General features: G+C 40.1%; 1 protein-coding gene and 1 long non-coding RNA gene across 12 annotated transcripts in view; one reads left to right on the top strand and one right to left on the bottom strand.

The window, feature by feature from the left end:
* Positions 1–17,719, top strand: part of LOC131006624 (pathogenesis-related genes transcriptional activator PTI6-like) — an 812,544-nt gene that overhangs the window by 787,551 nt on the left and 7,274 nt on the right. The gene's annotated exons all lie outside the window — the stretch shown is intronic.
* On the bottom strand, positions 14,872–17,455 carry LOC131006627 (uncharacterized). Of its 11 annotated transcripts, none has more exons than XR_009095651.1 (4): positions 17,193–17,455; positions 16,820–16,939; positions 16,403–16,737; positions 14,872–16,334 (listed from the first exon to the last, which is right to left on the bottom strand). It is a non-coding gene; the product is annotated as an uncharacterized LOC131006627 (long non-coding RNA). The 11 variants fall into 11 exon arrangements; XR_009095643.1 differs by lacking the exon at positions 17,193–17,455 and having other exon boundaries at positions 14,872–15,110; positions 15,993–16,084; positions 16,185–16,334; positions 16,403–17,186; XR_009095648.1 differs by lacking the exon at positions 17,193–17,455 and having other exon boundaries at positions 14,872–15,807; positions 15,993–16,084; positions 16,185–16,334; positions 16,403–17,186.

The following is a 17,719-nucleotide window of genomic DNA, read 5'->3' on the forward strand; positions in this document are numbered from 1 at the left end:
GGAGAGCTTTTTGAATTTGGGCTAAAGCTTCAATCTTCAAGGTTTCTTGTTTGGTGAGAACGGCTATGTTGAGGAGTAGGAGATGCGACGTCTCTGATAAAGTAGCCACCAAATAGGAATGACCTGTGCAGAGAAGGATGATCCTGAGATCTCTGCATTTAATGCGGCTGTACTTTTGGAGTACTTGGCTTCCATTGAACGTTGGAGGTTCAGTCCGAGGAAGAATGTTTAACTGATACTTGACTTTAGTATCAGTCCGCTGAATCCACGTGGCACGCATTAAGTAATCAGTTTCGGACTAATTCTTTAACTGATACTTCAGTTGGCAACTTCAGTCTTCAGTCTTCAGTCCTTCGTCCTTCAGTCTTCAGTCTTCAGAACAGCACACTAAACTTGAAAAGAACACTAACACTTGAGTTCGAACAGTTCTAGTCTATTACAATCAAGGCCTATGGATTTAGGTATCATCAAAACAATGATAAGGATATTCCATTAAGTTCCCAATAATTTCCCCCTTTTTGATGATGCCAAAACCACACAACAGTTCTAGACAAATAAAAAGACTGAACTCAGAGTACAAGTTCTAAAACAGGGTGAATACTATTCCCCCTTAACAATAGAACCTAAAAACTTGTACTAAGAGAAAGAACACAACAGTTCAAACACAGAACGAGGAGAAAACAGAAAAACATTAATCAGAGCCTGGACAAGGAGTCATTGTCTTCAGGTTGAGATCAAAAGAAGTTCTTTTATTATAGAAGTAAAACTGATAAGACATCAGTTTGAATTATAGAGCAAGTAAAAAGAAACTTCTTAAAAGAACAGAACAGAAAACTAAGGTTTCTGCCCATACAAGCTGAAGACTACATTCTTGATACTGTTAAGATCCTCTGACTGGACAGTAGTAGGCACCTTCCAAATTTTGCAGATGCTTTTGACTTCTCTTCTGATGGAATCTCTGTTCACGCCGTTTCTGGTTCTTGGAGGACAAACTATCTTCTTTAGAGAATTTGAAGTCGAAATCCTGGCATCTTTCTGAGCAGTTTGCATTTTCTGAACCATAGCTCTTTCAGGCCAATTGACAAGAAAATATTTCCAAGTTTCAATTTGGAATTCTCTGCTCCTGTCGAGATTTGCGAAGACAACCCATTTGTTGTAGCTTTCTTTCAGTTTTTCCCACCATTAATTCATGTCAGACGGCATCCAACGATCTTATCGTTCACATCTATCCAGGTGGGATGCCAAGAGGCCTTCGCTGATATATTGAACTATTCTTTGTTCTTCTCGAAGCCTCTGTGGGAAGGGTTGTTTGGTCTCTTCGTCCATGGAGAGAGCTTTCTTGGCCTTCTGTTCCGAAGATGAGCTTTCTTCTCTTGGTCTCTTCCTGCTGAAGTCTCTTGAGACAGAAAGAGCTTGCGCAGTGGTGTTGGTAGCGCCGGAGAAGATGGCTTATGCCCTGGCAAAGCTTTGTGCCAGATCTTTGGGTAAGGAAGGTTCCAAACACTGTTCCCCCTCTTTGGCATCATCACGAGGGAGAGAGCTAACCTTCTTCTGAAGATCCTTGATGTCACTCAGCATTGATTGTATGAGCGAAGAGTTGGAAGACTCTCGAACAGAGTTCAGCTCACTTTCAACTTTAGCTAAGCGAACGAGGATTGGTCGAAGTTCTTGTGCGACCATCAGTTGAGCATCTGTAGAAGTCATGAAGTCTGTCATGAACTCGATGCGCATGTTGTGAGTTGATCTTGAATAGCAAGAAGTTGCTGCTTGGATTTGATTTCAGCTTCCAAGACGTTTTGATGAAGCTCTTTGAGTTCTGTTTTAATCTTTGGAAACTCATCTAGAAGCATGTCTCTTTGGAATGTGAGATGATTAATTTCGGCTCGATGAATTCTTCGTTGAAGATCAATGAGGCGAGCATCGTGATTGATCATGTCGTCTTTGGCTTGAGCTTCAACAGCTCTGAGGTGCTTAAGGAACTTTGCGCCATAGATGTCCTGTCGTTCCCTTTCATGCTTGAGTGTCTCGATTGCAAATAGCTGATCGGAGATGACATTTAGTAGGGCATCAATCGGATTTTCAGTTTTTTCAGGAATTTTGAACTAAATTCTGATGGGTTCTCTCCTTTTCCACTCAATTAGAAATCCATCAATATCAATATTCGAGTCATATCGGATGACACCTGGTCGCCGAGAGATTTCGATGATTTCCTCTGGTTGCTCAGGCGGAGCATCGATGACTTGTTCCGATTGCTTAAGGGGAGCAGGAGGTGCCTGTGCTGATCCTTGGGAGGTAGAGGCATCATCAGTGGCCGAAGGAACATTGGTGGTGGTTGGAGCAGAATGGAGAACTTCTTCTTCAGTGGGCGAGGGATCAAACAGACGCCCTTGACTGATGTTGAGGCCCTCTGATGGAGTGGGCTTATCAGTGGTAAAGATGGGTGGTGATGATGGTCGAGGAGTTTCTGTGATATCCTCAATTCGTCCTTTCGGAGACGAGGGATCAACGTTGTCAGCTGATTTCATCTCTGCTACAGGTGGGGAGTAAAGAGGTGCAACCTTATCAATGTCGCTGGGCTGAATATCTTCAGATGAGGATGGTATAACAGTTGAAGTTTCAATCAACAACTGACTGAGTGGATTAGTCATCAGCTGCTCTGGAGAAGTGATGTCAGCTGTAGAGTCCACTTGAAGAGCAGTCTCAGATGCAGATGCTTCTCGGAGAGGGATCTCAAATGTTGGATCCTGATGAAGTGGCGATGGAATAGGTAAAGCATCTACAGACTCAGGGACCATAGGCTCTTCAAAGTTTTTGGATGTGCCAGCATCGTGGTTGATAGACATTGTGCGCCTGGAGTAGCCGAGGGATTCAAGATAATCCATGGCAAGTTTATTGAAGCCATAGATTACATCCCAGACTCTTGTGATTTGAAAGAGGCTGAGCAAGGATGCTTCTTCGATTTCAAATGAGTCTTCAGTATCAGTGTTTTGAAGACTATTGACCTGAGGGCAGGGAGCCGTCTTCAGGATTGTGTAGGTGAGAAGTCTATGAAGATTCTGGTAGACTTCGAGAGATGTATCAAAATCACCAAGAAGACGCTGTAGGTGATTTGTTGCATCTTGTTGAGCTTCGGACTGTAGTGCTATGACTGCTTCGCTTTTAGCAGATGAACCAGTGGGAGTTGGTTCAGAGGGAGTTTGCAGTACAACTTTTCCTTTTGATTTGGGAGAGATAGTCCTTGGGGAAGCTTTAGATTTTGGCTTGGGGACAAGTTTGGATGACGCTTTTGGAAGGGAGGAGCGAGATCGACGGGGTACATTCATGGGAATGGTATGATTTGAAGTGGAGGGTTCAAGAGCTTCTAATTCAGTTGACTCAGGGGAGGAGAGATTACCTTCGTTTTAGGGGAACGTTTGTGTTAGGTCCAGAGGGTCTCGAATAGGTGTATGGAGGGAGGGAATACACCTATGGGCTATTTTTAAACAATCCTCAATCAGAGGGATCTCAGTCAGAGATCAAAACGAAACTTTGCATGCAAACACAGACGCCTGTTTTACTGACAACAGTTTTGACAAAAAAGGGTTGACGACTGATACTGAAAGCTCTTCAGTAAAGAGTTATCAGTTAAGCTGTTGAAACTTAACTGATGCGCGCAAGGGCTTCAGTCGTGTTTGCTAAGACAGAGATGATAACACTCTTCCTGACTATCAAAGGATAGATCAGTCAGACTGATATCATACGCAGCGGATATTAAACTTAGTTTCGCAATAGCCTCGGTGGAGCACGTTGTTGGTTATAAGGTTTCTCTTTGCAGTTAATCAGTGTTCAGTTTATCAAAAGAATAACACAAGTAAGAATGTAAAACTGAAAACTGTAAACAACACAGAGACTTTTACATGGTTCGAAAAAACCCTTTCCTACATCCACGGTTGGTTGATCAGACCAACAATCCACTCCGCAAGTGCTTAACAGGTACACTGCAAACCAAACCGTGTGCTTGCTGGGTGCACACAACCGTACCACTGAAGAAAACCCTTCTTCAGGACCCACGCTTCACTCGCGTCGGATTTCTCTGCTCAACACAACCCATGCTAAGACTTCTCACTCAGAGTCAGAGTACCTTCCTGAACTCCGAATCACTCAAACACTCTTTTGGGGGGAGGTTTGAACGAGTGCCAACTATACTTACAAAGAATAAGTTCTTTGAAGCAAGTTTGACCTTTGGCTTCTGGGTAAACAGAGGTTTGCCTAAGGTCTAAGAGAATGTGTGTAATCAGCAGTGACTGATTTTGGCTTTGGAATTCTCTTCTTCGATTCAAGCTTTGGGGAGATTTAAGCTTTAGGCTGAGTAGCAATTTCGGCAGAGCTTCAGCTTATGTCGTTGAATCGGTGAAGGTTGAAGTGATCCTCGAGCGCTATTTGTAGGAGAACTCTTGAATAGATTCATTGGCGTAGATCATCCTCAAGATTTCTTCCGTTGGAGAGCAATTCGAATTTGGGCTGAGGCTTCAATCTTCGAGGTTCCTTGTCTGGGTGGAAACGGCTCTCTTTGATGGACAGGAGATGTGACGTCTCTAAAAAGTAACCACCAAATAGGAATGACCTCTGCAAAGATAAGATCCTGAGATCTCTACATTTAATGCGGCTGTACTTTGTGAGTACGTGGCTTCCTCTGAACGTTGGAAGATCAGTCCGAGGAGGAATATTCAACTGATACTTGACTTTAGTATCAGTCCATTGCGCGCATTAAGTAATCAGTCTTCAACTGATACTTCAGTTGGTATCTGCAGTCTTCAGTCTTCAGTCCTTCGTTCTTCAGTCTTCAGTCTTCAGTCTTCGACACCGCAAGCTAAACTAGAAACGAACTCTAACACTTGAGTTCAAAGAGATTCTAGTCTATTACAATTAAGTCCTATGAATTTTGGTATCATCAAAACAAGGGTTAGGATATTCCACAAGGTTCCCAACAGTTTGGGTCCACCTTTTGCAACTTTGAGAAGCCGATAGTTGTCTGTAAATGGCAGCATCTCTGGCCAATAAACAGTAGTGAAGGATTTCGTTCCTTGAATGATAATTTGGGAGACCCTATTTCCCTGTCGGAGCAAGTTTGCCGGCCTTGTTTTCTGACGTCCGTTGAAGAGGAGTTTGAGATACGCCTCTTCCCAGTTGAAAGGTCCTTCCTTCATGAGAGTAGCCAAGATGTTCTTCTGGGGCTGAGAGGCCTTGTCAGGCGTTCCCGTCGCGCCAATCCAGCATTTTTGAATGATTTTGCCTAAAAGAGTAAATTCAGGCTCGAGAAGAGATAGAACAAGCGTCCCTTCTGTTGATTCGTCTGGATTCTTCAATGCATTTTTCAAGGTGGCATTTGCTTCGTCATCTGAAATAGATGATGGTGAGGAACCACAGTTCGGAAGTTTGAACAGTTTTCTGACAATGTGTATGACATTGAGTGTTTCTTCTTGTTTGTCTGAGAAGTCCGGGGTTGTGAACACAGTGATTTCGGAGAAGAGTTCACCGGAATCATTGAATTTCAGATTCTGATAAAATTGTCGAACAACATTGGTGAGAAGATAATCAGCTTCCTTGGTCACGAAGGTCTTCCACTGATGTTGAATCTGAATCTCTTCTACTTTAGGATGCTCCGGTTTCTTTTCGTGTGAAGGAAAATCCACTGACTGGTTGTATCTGACCCCTTTAGTGAGACAATTGACCTTTTGGGCATCAGACTTCTTTCCGTTGGATTTAGTCATTCTGTGAATCTGCAGAAAGAAATTTTTTGGAACAGAGAGAATTCTCACAGTTGATGGCTGTGGAAGATGGTTAGCAGAAATGCGAGAGAGAAGGTGAAAATGTGATGATTAGGGGAGAGAGAGAGAGAGACGTGAGTAGTGGAGACAATGTGCAGGATGTGGTGACGAAGTGTGATCGTGGAAGATGGACTGTTACTAGGGCAATTGAAAAGACATTGGTGGTTTGAAATCCGCGCGCCAAATCGTATTTAATGAATTTTGAAGTCCGTAATTAATGCCCGTCAGAAAAATACCTTAAAATAAGAGATTCAAAATGATGAAGAATATCTGACGTAATCTCTTACTCATGATTTTAAAAGGATAAGTTCAAAAGAGGTATTCTGAATTAATTAAGTCCATTAATAACACACAATCACCAGTCAACAAAAAGATAAAGGTCATCTTGTTCTCTCATCAGTTAGAGATAGTGCTAATTAGATCAAGTTCCCAACAATCAGTTAGGAGAAAGATCAATAACTGATATACACTAAGTAGCGTTCCCCCTAGATTTGATTGTTGGATTTGTATACTGAAAGCAAGAACGTTTTATGCTTGTATACAATGTTTCCTAAGTTCACTATCTAATCTCCTATCTGATTGTGTTCATGATTGCATATGTATGTTCTTTATCTCTATATAAGTAGATTATATGGTGTGTTGTAGATCACAGAAGACCATATAATTGGAATAACCTTAAGAGATATAATATGATCACAGCCGAAATAACTCTAGGACAAGTTATTGGTTTAGGCTGCAGTATAGATGGAAGTAGTTTGTCTTGGCTACTTGTCTATACTGGTACGTCATTACGTATTGATAGGACCAACAGTGAGATGTATTCTTCTATCTGACATAAGTGAAGAATCAAGATCTCGGTGACTCATAAGATCTTAATACTAATAAGTATTCAGATATATATGTTAATTCGTATATCACTTTGACTTACTATGGTGAAAGTTATATACTAACTCGAGTACTCTGTATCTTGGGTGATAGCGGTTAATATATGATATTTGATTATCTGTATTAGTACCCGTATCCGGCATAGGATAATGACATCCCCTTAAGGAGCTCAATAAGGTTTATTGCGCTAAACCCTGCAGGTTGATTAAGTTCAGGCGTAATAATAAAGTTTGAGTGGTACTGCTTAAGGATTTATAAAGAGATTAATTAATTTAAGCTGTCAGAGCTCTAATTAATTAATGGATGTCGGATATTTTAAATACGGAGATTTAATAAGTCTAAATACAAGCCCCCCGACTCATCACCGGCAATAAAGGGGTAAGTCAGTATCGGTTCTCTAGTGGAATGAACTGATATTTATAAATTAATTATGGTCTGGGCTGACCATAGATAAATTAATTTATTTGAGGCCCATCTTTATTCCTTGTATCTGGTCCCTGGACTGGCCCAAAGTCTCCTAGCCCTAGAAGAAGAGAAGGAACGCCTATTACAGATTTCTAGGCGCCACACGTATTTAATTTTAATTAAATACAGCTGTCAGCTCTCAGGAAAATACACTGATAAAAATTAGGATTTTGAGAGCTGTGGGAGGCGCAGGAAAACGTGTGGAGCATTCTCTCTTGGGACTTTCATAGATCGTTGTCCATCCAACGGTGAAAGCTGAGCGGGATACAGTTCAGAAGATCTGAGCTGGAGTCAGATTTTCGCAGGAAACCAAGTTCTGGCAGTCTCCGTAAAACGGCCATAACTTCCTCCACAGAACTCCGATTCAGACGAATCAGGCGGCCACGGAAAGCTCTCTCGAAGATGAAGAAGTCGTATTTCTAGGCGAAATACGATTTGAGGACGTTTGAGGCTTCAAACGAAGGCTTGAAGATGACTGGTCTGTTCAGATACGAATCTGCGAATTCTTCTGAATTCTTCAGGTATTTCTGAACTCCAACGTGCAGCTGTTAAATTCATAGGAGCATGTTAGGATTAATCGTTGTATGATAAATTAATAATAACCAAGAAACGATCATCGGGCAAAGCGAAACGTTAATTCAGTTTAATATTCCTTCATTGATAACCAGTAATCATCATAACAACTGACTAAGGTGATTGAAAAGAAGAGAACCAAGGATAAGCAAGGATAAGGCAGTTTAATATCATCAACAGTTGCGAATTGCAAATTAAGGCTTGAACAAAAGGGAGTTGACAAATCAATCCTAAAACATCATTTTCAAAAATGAATTTGAAAATCAGTTAACATCCTTGACCTTCCTTTGTTCTCAGTTGATGCGGAGTTTCTTGCTTGGTTTCTCTTGTGGGCTTCCAGTCGTCTCTTCAACTTTCTTCCCTTTTCCATTTTTGTCTTCTTCTTGCTTCTTGTTGTTGTAAGATTCAGGCACAACGCTGGACTCGGCCTGAATTCCCAATTACTGTTGAAGATGCATGACAGTTGATTCGAGAAATGCCATTTTAGCTTTGAGCTCATAAGTCGCCTCTTCTTTAATGATCAGCCTTTCATCCAGCATCTGAATTTCTTCATCAGTGAGAGGCCTTGCTGATTTTTGATCTTCATTAGTTGATTCTTCATTCCTTGTGTCGGAGGGAGCAGTCCGACGAGGTGGAGACTCATGGTGAGCTTCAGCATCATTGATGTGATCTTCCTTGAGAAGACCTTTGGAGCTTAAATATTATCTGAAGTTGGGAGACAAGTCATGGATTGCGTCCCAAAGATTTGTGACTTTGAATTTTTCAAAGACACTGCTCTCTAGAGCATCCATTTAGCATCAGTGAAAACTTCGTCAATTCCTTGGAATTGGGATCTGGGCATTGTTTTGACGAAGAAGAAGAAGAAGTAGCTGACGAGGTTGATTTATGCTTAATTGTTCTAATTTTAGGGGTTTGCATGTGCATATTTTAAGTTAAATCTTCTGGAAATTGGTGCGTTTTATGGTTTGTTTTATGCTTTGCAGGAGATTTAGGTTTTATAGATGGACGAGTGCAATTTTGAAGATTTTGGGCTAAGAACGGCGTTTTTAGGATAGCTCTGTCGCCAGAGCAGAGCTGTGAGCATAGCTCTGTCGCGCAGAGCTGAGCTGCGAGCATAGCTCTGTCGCCAGAGCTGAGCTGCGAGTTAGCTCTCTCGCCAGAGCTGAGCTGCGAGTGTAGCTCTGTCGCCAGAGCTGAGCTGACTTGTAAAGTTAGAGCCGAAATTTCCAGAGCTGAACTTCCCTGTGCATAGCTAAAATTTGCAGAGCAGAGCTGACTTCCAGCTCTCTGCCATGCTGTTCCAGAGCTGACTTCCAGCTCTGACTACCTTTCCCGAGTTGACGCACCAGAGTTCGTCTTCCAGAGCAGAGTTACTCTCGCCAGAGCTAAATTTCCAGAGCTGACTTCCAGCTCTGTCATGATCGCCAGAGTTGACTTCCAGCTCTGCCATGACCGTCAGAGCTGTCCAGCCCAGCTCTGCCATGACCTCTAGAGCTGACTTCCAGCCTGCCATGACCGCCAGAGCAGAGCTGGAGATCTGCCATGATCGCCAAAGTAAATTTGACAGAGTAGAGCTAAGGATCGACAGAGTCAACTTATGCAGAGCTGACTTTTCAGCTATTCACTTTTTCAGAGCTCGTTAATACAGAGCTGACTTTCAGCTCTGCACTTCCCTTTTTAGAACTGAACGTGCAGAGTAGCCAATTTCTCGCCAAAGTTGAAGATAACTTGCACAACACGATTTTGTTGGAGTTACCTTTGAAGGCACAATTCTATTTCCTTAAGAGTCCAGCTTTACAAGGCAAGTTTGAGGATAATTAGGGTTTGAATTGAAGTCTATAAATAGGGCAGCGTGTTTTACTTGTAAGAATGAATCCTTCCGTGCACTAATCTTTAGTTTCCAGCGCTAGGCAGCCAAAGTTTAGGTTTTTACATGCTTTCTTAGTCTTAGTTTCGATTAATGTTCTTAGTTAGTTTAGTATAGTTCTTTTAATTCATGTTTTAGATTAGTTTTCCGTTTAGAGTTGTAATTACGTGACAGATTACTTCTCGAGACGGTTTTACGGTATTTCTTTAATCAAGTTTATTTATTTGTTTTTAGATGCTTTCTTTAAATTCTGCAATTTAAATTCTGCCTTTTTAATTATGCAATTTAGTTTATGCGTTTTTATGATGCTTTCCTTTAAATTATGCAATTTAGTTTCATGCCTAGATTAGAAGCTTTTAACTTACAAGTATTTAAATTCCTAGTTAGTATTTAAATTCCAAGTTCCTTTACTTTAATCGCGTTTAAATCTTGCCTAGGGTTTTAAAGTTTTTCGCCTAGATAATTTTAAGATTAAAGTTTTAGTTAAGTTTAATTTCACGTTAATTTATTTTCCATGTTTTAGTTTAATAATCCTTAGTTTACAGTTTTCGTGTGACATAATTAATTGCCCTTTAAGATCTTCCTTGAGAGATGACACTGGGTCAACTTACCATCACTATGATGTCCTTGTTCTATTGCAAGTCAAACTAGAGGTGTTCTAGGTTGAGTCAGAGGTCTTGAAACTCTTCAGCATGCTTGGTTGCCATGATTAAGGGAAAGGTGGTTGTGACACAGTGTTGAGCCATAAGTGTCACGTAGTTCTTGAGAAGAGCGAGCGGAGTTACTGAAGATGAGGATGCAACATTGAGATCAGCAGGCTCTGCAAACTTGACCTTCTTGTTGAAGCTGTCCAGGCAGTAGTGGAAGAATCCTTTGAGAGGATGATGGAGTTCTTTTGTATGATCTCTCTCTTTGTCTGCTGCTTGTGACTCATTCAGCCGTCGTTCTTCTTGATGTTGTGGAGGATCAGCAGATGGTGGTGGTTGTTGATGAGAAGCGTTGGTGTCTTGAATTTGAACTCTCTCTGGAGTCCTTCGTGGAACTTCTTCAGAATCTTCCCTGATTGAGTGGTTATTGAGGAGAGTCAAGCAAGATCTTGACTGGAGTTGAGAGACTGTCAAGGTTCGTTTTGACTGAGCCTCGAGTTCTGTAGTGAGCCTCTGCTGTAGAACCAGGGGTTTCACTAACTAGGCTGGAAATCCCTATGGTTGAGTTCTTCTGTCCTTCAAAGAGATGGATTGTTGAAGGCACTTGAGTGATGTTCTTCCAGAAACATTGGATTCCTTTCGTGCAGTGAAGGATCAATGATGAAACTCTTATTCCTTGACGAAGATGTCGAGAGAAATGAGTCTACTTCTTTTCTTCAGCCAAGATTTGAAGATAAGCCCTTTCCTAGTTAAATGGGCCTTCTTGAAGCAAAGCAATTAGTACCAATTTGTGTATCTTGAGAGATGACCAGGCTATCCAAGAATGCCTAACCAACATTTCTTGATCATTTTGGCAATTGGTCTGAGATGGGGATGTAGTCTTGACATGCTCAAGCCGTCTACGATGCTGAGATTGGAGGATGCATCATTCATCAGTGTGTCTCTCATGAGATCGGTGGCTTTTTCATCAGTGAAGAATGGAGCAGGTCCTTCTGCAGGAAGATTGAACAGTTCTCTTGCTGCTCGAGAGACGTTGACAGTGAACTTTGTTGATTCTGAAAAATCTTCGTTGGTGTAGATATGGATGTCCGTTGTGAAATCACCAGTCGCCTCATCAGTCTAGATGTTGTCATAGAATTCTCTGATGATCTGTTTGTCGAGAAGGAATTCTGGCGAGCTTTGAAGAAACTTTGTCCATCCATGGCGTTCCAAGATCTCATTAATCTTGACATGTTCAGTGAGACTCTGAAGAGCCTCGGATGTGATGATGGGCTCGTAACATACTGCTTGTTGAGGGACGAATTTTGTAGATCTTGCCATGTGTAGGTTTTGAAATGAGAGGTTTCTGCAAAAATCTCGAAAATGTTCTCACAAAGATTGAGCTGTGGATTTCACGGTGAGTTGAGAAGAGAAAACACACTTGATAGCTTTGAGATAAAAGATTTCTCAGAGATAGAGTAAATCTTTTTCAGAAGATGAAACGATTTTAAAAGAGAATGTGGAAGATCGTGCACTAGGTGGTTTCAATGAACTTTTGAAATCCGTGCAAATGGAGACGTGGCACGTGGATTAATCCGCTTGTTAGTAAAAAGGGCGAGATCGTGCGAACGTGTGACAGGCATATTTAAACGTAATTTCTACGTGTCATTTAAAATAATATGAAGATATAAGAATCATGACACATCAGCCTAGAGACAGTTTTCAGTCGAGAGAAGTCAAGGAACTTAGTCAATAATTCATATGGACTTGTTGAGAGAAACTTACACATTGTCCAATACTTGATTAGTTCTTGACTGTAGTGGAAGTTTCCCCTTAAAAAGATGACTGGTTCTTCTTCAGCTACTTCGTTGTCGACTGTTGTTGCACGTTCTTCTCTCGTTTCATCTTTCTTCCGAATTGAAGTGTTTCTTAATGAATCACTTCTTCATATACTTGTGATGTCCTTTTGAAGTCTATCTCTGTTTCTTCAAGACGTGGCAGAAGTTCTTATTTCTGGGACTGAAGGAGTTTCAGTCTGTTGATCAGTCTGCGCTCTTGAACATTTCTTCGATCAGCTTCGTCTTCGTCTGAGACATAGCGCGTGACTATCGTTCGAGCATCTTGTACATAGAGAATTTCTCTGATGATCTGTCTGTGCTCCCTAAGGAGATTTTCAAATCTCAGTCTTAGGTCTTGATACTCTTGTCGAGCTTGATCATATTTGCACGTTCCTTCTAACTGTGAGTGGGTTGAATTCTGGTTTTCTTCTGGAAAGATGAGTCTGTCGTCGTGGTCAGAATCCAATGGCCCAATCTCAAGTCCGTTGGCTCCTCGAAAATATGTATGGATATAATCGCTGGAGGAGTCTTTCTTGATCCTGTTCAAGATAAGAGGAGAAGAAGACACACAGGGTGCAAGAAAGAAACACAGAACGTGCAAACTCAAGAAAATTTTCGAGAAGAATTTGATCAAAGAAAATTACCCTCAAAAGGATCTAGCTCAGTTAGAACCTAATCAAAAATAGAATGTTCTTGCGAACAACCTGCTCTGATACCAAATGTTAGGTCCGAAGGGTCTCGAATAGGTGAATGGGAGGGGGGAATACACCTATATGCTATTTTTCTGAAAATCAGAGGGATCTCAAGATAGAGATCAAAACGAAACTTTACACACAAACTAAGACGCCTGTTTACTAAAAAGAGTTTTGACCAAATAGAGTTGACGACTGATACAGAAATACTCTTCAGTAATGAGTTATCAGTTAAGTCACTGGAACTTAACTGATGCACGTTAAGGCTTCAGTCGAGTTTGCTAAAACAGAGATGTTATAAATCTTCCTGACTATCAGAAGATAGATCAGTCAGACTGATAACATACTCAGCGGAAATACTTTTGTTTTGTAATAGCCTTTGTTGAGCACGTTGTTAGTCTTAGGTTTCTCTTTGTATTTAATCAGTATTCAGTTTATCAATTGTAAGAACACAAATAGGAAAGTAAAATTGAAAGCTGTAAATAACACAGAGATTTTTACGTGGTTCAGAAAACACTTCCTACATCCATGGTCGGTTGATCAGACCAACAACTTTACTCCGCAAGTGCTTACGGGTGCACTGCAAAACCGAATCCGTGTGCTTAGCCGGGTGCACACCACTGAATCAACTGAAGATCCAATCTTCAGTACAAACACTTCACTCGTGTTGGATTTCTCACTCCTAGCACGAACTGGCACTAGGATCTCACGAAGTCAGAGTACCTTCCTAAACTCCTTTTCAACTCAAACACTCGATTCTATCGGTCGAAGGGAGGTTTGAAATCTTGCCAACCAAACTTCAAAGAACGAGTTCTTTGGAGTTAGTTTTGACCTAGGCTCTGGTTAAACAGGGAGAGCTTCAGCTTATGTCGTTGAATCGGTGAAGATTGAAGTGATCCTCGAGCGCTATTTATAGGAGAGGTCTTGAATAGATCCGTTGGCGGAGAACGTCTTCAGGATTTCTTCCATTGGAGAGCTTTTTGAATTTGGGCTGAGGCTTCAATCTTTGAGGTTCCTTGTTTGGTGAGAACGGCTATGTTGAAGAGCAGGAGATGCGACGTCTCTGATAAAGTAGCCACCAAATAGGAATGACCTCTGCAGAGAAGGATGATCCTGAGATCTCTGCATTTAATGCGGCTGTACTTTTGGAGTACGTGGCTTCCTTTGAACGTTGGAGGTTCAGTGTCCGAGGAAGAATGTTTAACTGATACTTAACTTTAGTATCAGTCCGCTGAATCCACGTGGCACGCATTAAGTAATCTGTTTCGGACTGATTCTTCAACTGATACTTCAGTTGTCAACTTCAGTCTTCAGTCTTTAGTCTTCAGAACAACACACTAAACTAGAAAAGAACTCTAACACTTGAGTTCGAACAGTTCTAGTCTATTACAATCAAAGCCTATGGATTTTGGTATCATCAAAACAAGGATCAGGATATTCCATTAAGTTCCCAACAGAGGGTATGGGTACTTTGTCACTTTCATTGATGATTACTCAAGGTACAGATACATTTACTTGCACTACTAAAAAAAACGCTCATACATAACGGTAATTTTCCGTTATCTATGTACCAAAACAAGCGTTGTATATAGTGGTGTTATGTATGAGGGCGCTCATACATAACGCTAATATACCGTTATCTATACTATGTATACATAACGGCACTATAATGATACATAACACATGAAATACCGTTGTGTATGATTGTAATACGTAACGGTAAAATCTGTTATAAAATGTATTTTTTCCGTTATGTATTGTAACTATACATAACGATTTTGTATATTTTACATAACGGTTAATTACCGTTTTGCATGACTGTAATACATAACAATAAAATCTGTTATAAAATGTATTTTTTTTGTTATGTATTGTAACTATACATAACGGTTTTCACCGTTATAAAACTTATTTTTTCCGTTATGTATTGTAACTATATATAACGGTTTTCATCTTTATAAAACTTATTTTTTTCGTTATAAAATGTCTCTCTTATACTTTGTTGTTGTTATACATAACGTTTTTTTGTATTTTACATAACGATTATTTTCGTTATGTATTTTTAAATGCAGAATTTAAATACAAATTATACAATATACTATATCCTCAAACACAACATATTCCACAACCAAAACATATATAAATATTTAATCATCCAAAAAACTTTATCCATCCATAATCAAAGTGTCAAATATATCTAAATAACATCATAATCTCTACAACTAGAAGCTGCATATGAGTTGGATACTCTCTACACTAATACCATCTCCAAATGTGGACAGAGCAAAGGGGGCAATAGCTACATTCTACGTCCGAGTTCCAACTTTATCTATGTGCTTCATCTCATAGTCACCTTCCTGCAAATAATGAAGCAAATAATGAAAAGAAAAAAAAAACAACTTCAAATCAATTTGCATATGAAGTTCTCTACATAAACTCACAAATCAAATATGGACAATACCACCACCAATCAAATATGGGATTACAAAGCCACAATCACTATTCTTAGATAACTTATCTGTAGCTACAATTTGATTGGTTTATATAATTTCCTCATAGGAGGTTCTTTCCTACATGGAAACAATAATAACTACATATTATCACTTCTTGAATTCCAAACCAAAGCAACCCTCACCTTGTTATTTTTTCATGAAATCTATCTGCTCAATAGTCAACTAAGCCACAATCTATAATGAAATATGCACCGACCATTTTTATATCCACGAACTCATATGTTATTCATTTAAGTCTTAAAAGATTGATAACTATGGTATATCAAACAATTCACTTTAAGTAGCATCACAAATGTTAAAGTCTTATTTATTGCATAGAGCTCCACTTCTCACTAAGATTATAGTGTCTAAAAAAGATGAATGAAAAACAAGCTGGAACTTCAAACGGACGGAACTTTAGCAGAGATAACGAATAAAGTAAAATCTATCTACTAGCCTTCATTCGTCTGTGATATGCTGTGAAGTCCATCCCATCACACAACAAACAAGAGAGTGTGCACAAAAATAAACCAAGAAAGAGACCCCTCACATATATCATTTCCTGCACAGTAAAATTAATAATGTGGAAAAAATAGATTTTTGTTTTTCCTTTCTATTGCTGATTGTAATTTCCCTACACAACACACAACTAAAAATATATAAAAATGGGCTATTTAAAGCAACAAGAACTGATATTTAGAACTAAGTTTGAATTCTCTAAATAGTGATGGAGTTGAAGTAGTATACCTTATCATTTTAGTGCATAGATAGAGGATGTACGAAATAGAGGACTGTTGTCTTCTGATGAAGCCATGAGAACGCAAATTAATGCTCCGCAGCTGGTTTTGTAGGCGAAGCATACTTGTATGAAAACATATATTTCTATACTAGTAAATGTTATTTCAAACAGCTTTTATAAAATCTATATAAACAATGTACCTTTCGTCGGGGAGATAAGAGTCATCATCCTTTACATGTCGGCTTCTATTACCATTAGAGACGTTATAAGAGGAAGATTCGGTTTCTTCAAGCGCTGAATTCTCACCATCAACTTCGACAGCTCCGATGATTCTTGCCAGCCATCAAGTTCTGCAGCAACGAATATCAGATTTTGAAAAGAAGAGTAAATCCATGATGTGTCTGACTTATATCCTAACCTCGCAAAACATTTGGATTAGCATGACCAGAAGAAGCAACGATGTTCTCTATTAGCAGAGGCTGTCTCGGGGGGAAACCGAGACACCAGCAGCTGTAAAGCTTGACAAAAACCGATAATTATGCTCACCAAACACTTGAAAGGGAACGAAGCAGAAGAAAGATCCTTACAATGACATAGTTAAAAGAGAAATAAACAATATGCTAATTGCATAATCTCAAGTAATTCACTTCAATTTAAATAAACCAAAGTAGCTCAGCTTATCCTGAAAACCATTAATCAAGTTTCCAGAAGGAATGGCCTTCGAAGATCAAGCAACTGCCCCTTTCCTATCATCTACAGAATAGATAAACACAAACATATCTGTTATCAGCACAAAAAAAAGAACTGGTTGAGCAGCAGAAGCGGAAAACCTAACCTTAATTTCACAACTGTTAAATGCTACATAGTTCATACGAGAAGTAAGGTCAAGTCAAATCCCAAAATCAGTCAGACAACACTGGTGCAACCCATGAGGCTAATAAATCACAATATCAAGCTAAAATAGGCAAATAACATCTGATTAAATGCCTGCATACACACTGACCTGGAAGAGCAAAAATGTTAAAGCAACAAGGTAAATGCAGATTGAGGAAAACTTTCATAAATTCAAATAAACTAGACAAATTTAGTTCAAATAAACTAGACGAATTCGGTTCAAAAAAACTGGACGAATTTAGATGACAACAAACCCTAGACACTAATTTTTAGATGACAATATATGTAAATCGAGAGATTGAGGAAAATTTTACCAGAGAGAATCGGAGAAATTAGACACTAATTTAGCTCCGGCTGGCGAGGCCGGCTCGCGGTGGCCGTCTGAACTCTGGGGGAGGCGGGGAGCGCGGCTGGACCCTGGGGCGACTGGAAAGGCCAGGCAGGGGCTCAGCCCTATGCGCGACTGAGCGGTGCAGTCTCTGCAAGGAGGGGTGGCTGGGGGCGCACGACTGAAGCGAGGGCGGCGCGCGGTGGCAGGTAGAAGGGACGGAGCGGGCGAAGGCAGATGCGGGGGGGGGGGGGGGGGAATTAAGTCCAAGGAGGAAGATGATTTGGCGATTTGGGTGAAAGGTGGGGGAGGGTTATATTTAGTTTTTAAAAGAATAATTTTGTTTTTTCAAAATTAAAAAAAAAAATCATAGATAACAATAGAGAATAACGGTTACAACTACCGTTATAAATTACGCTCATACATAACGGTATTCTTAACGCTGAAATAACCGTTGTTGAATCCATGCTCATACATAACGATTGGGTTAACGGTTCAGTAGCACTGTTATAT

This window comes from Salvia miltiorrhiza, chromosome 1 (genome assembly GCF_028751815.1).
Source record: "Salvia miltiorrhiza cultivar Shanhuang (shh) chromosome 1, IMPLAD_Smil_shh, whole genome shotgun sequence".
NCBI classification, from domain to species: Eukaryota; Viridiplantae; Streptophyta; class Magnoliopsida; order Lamiales; family Lamiaceae; genus Salvia; species Salvia miltiorrhiza.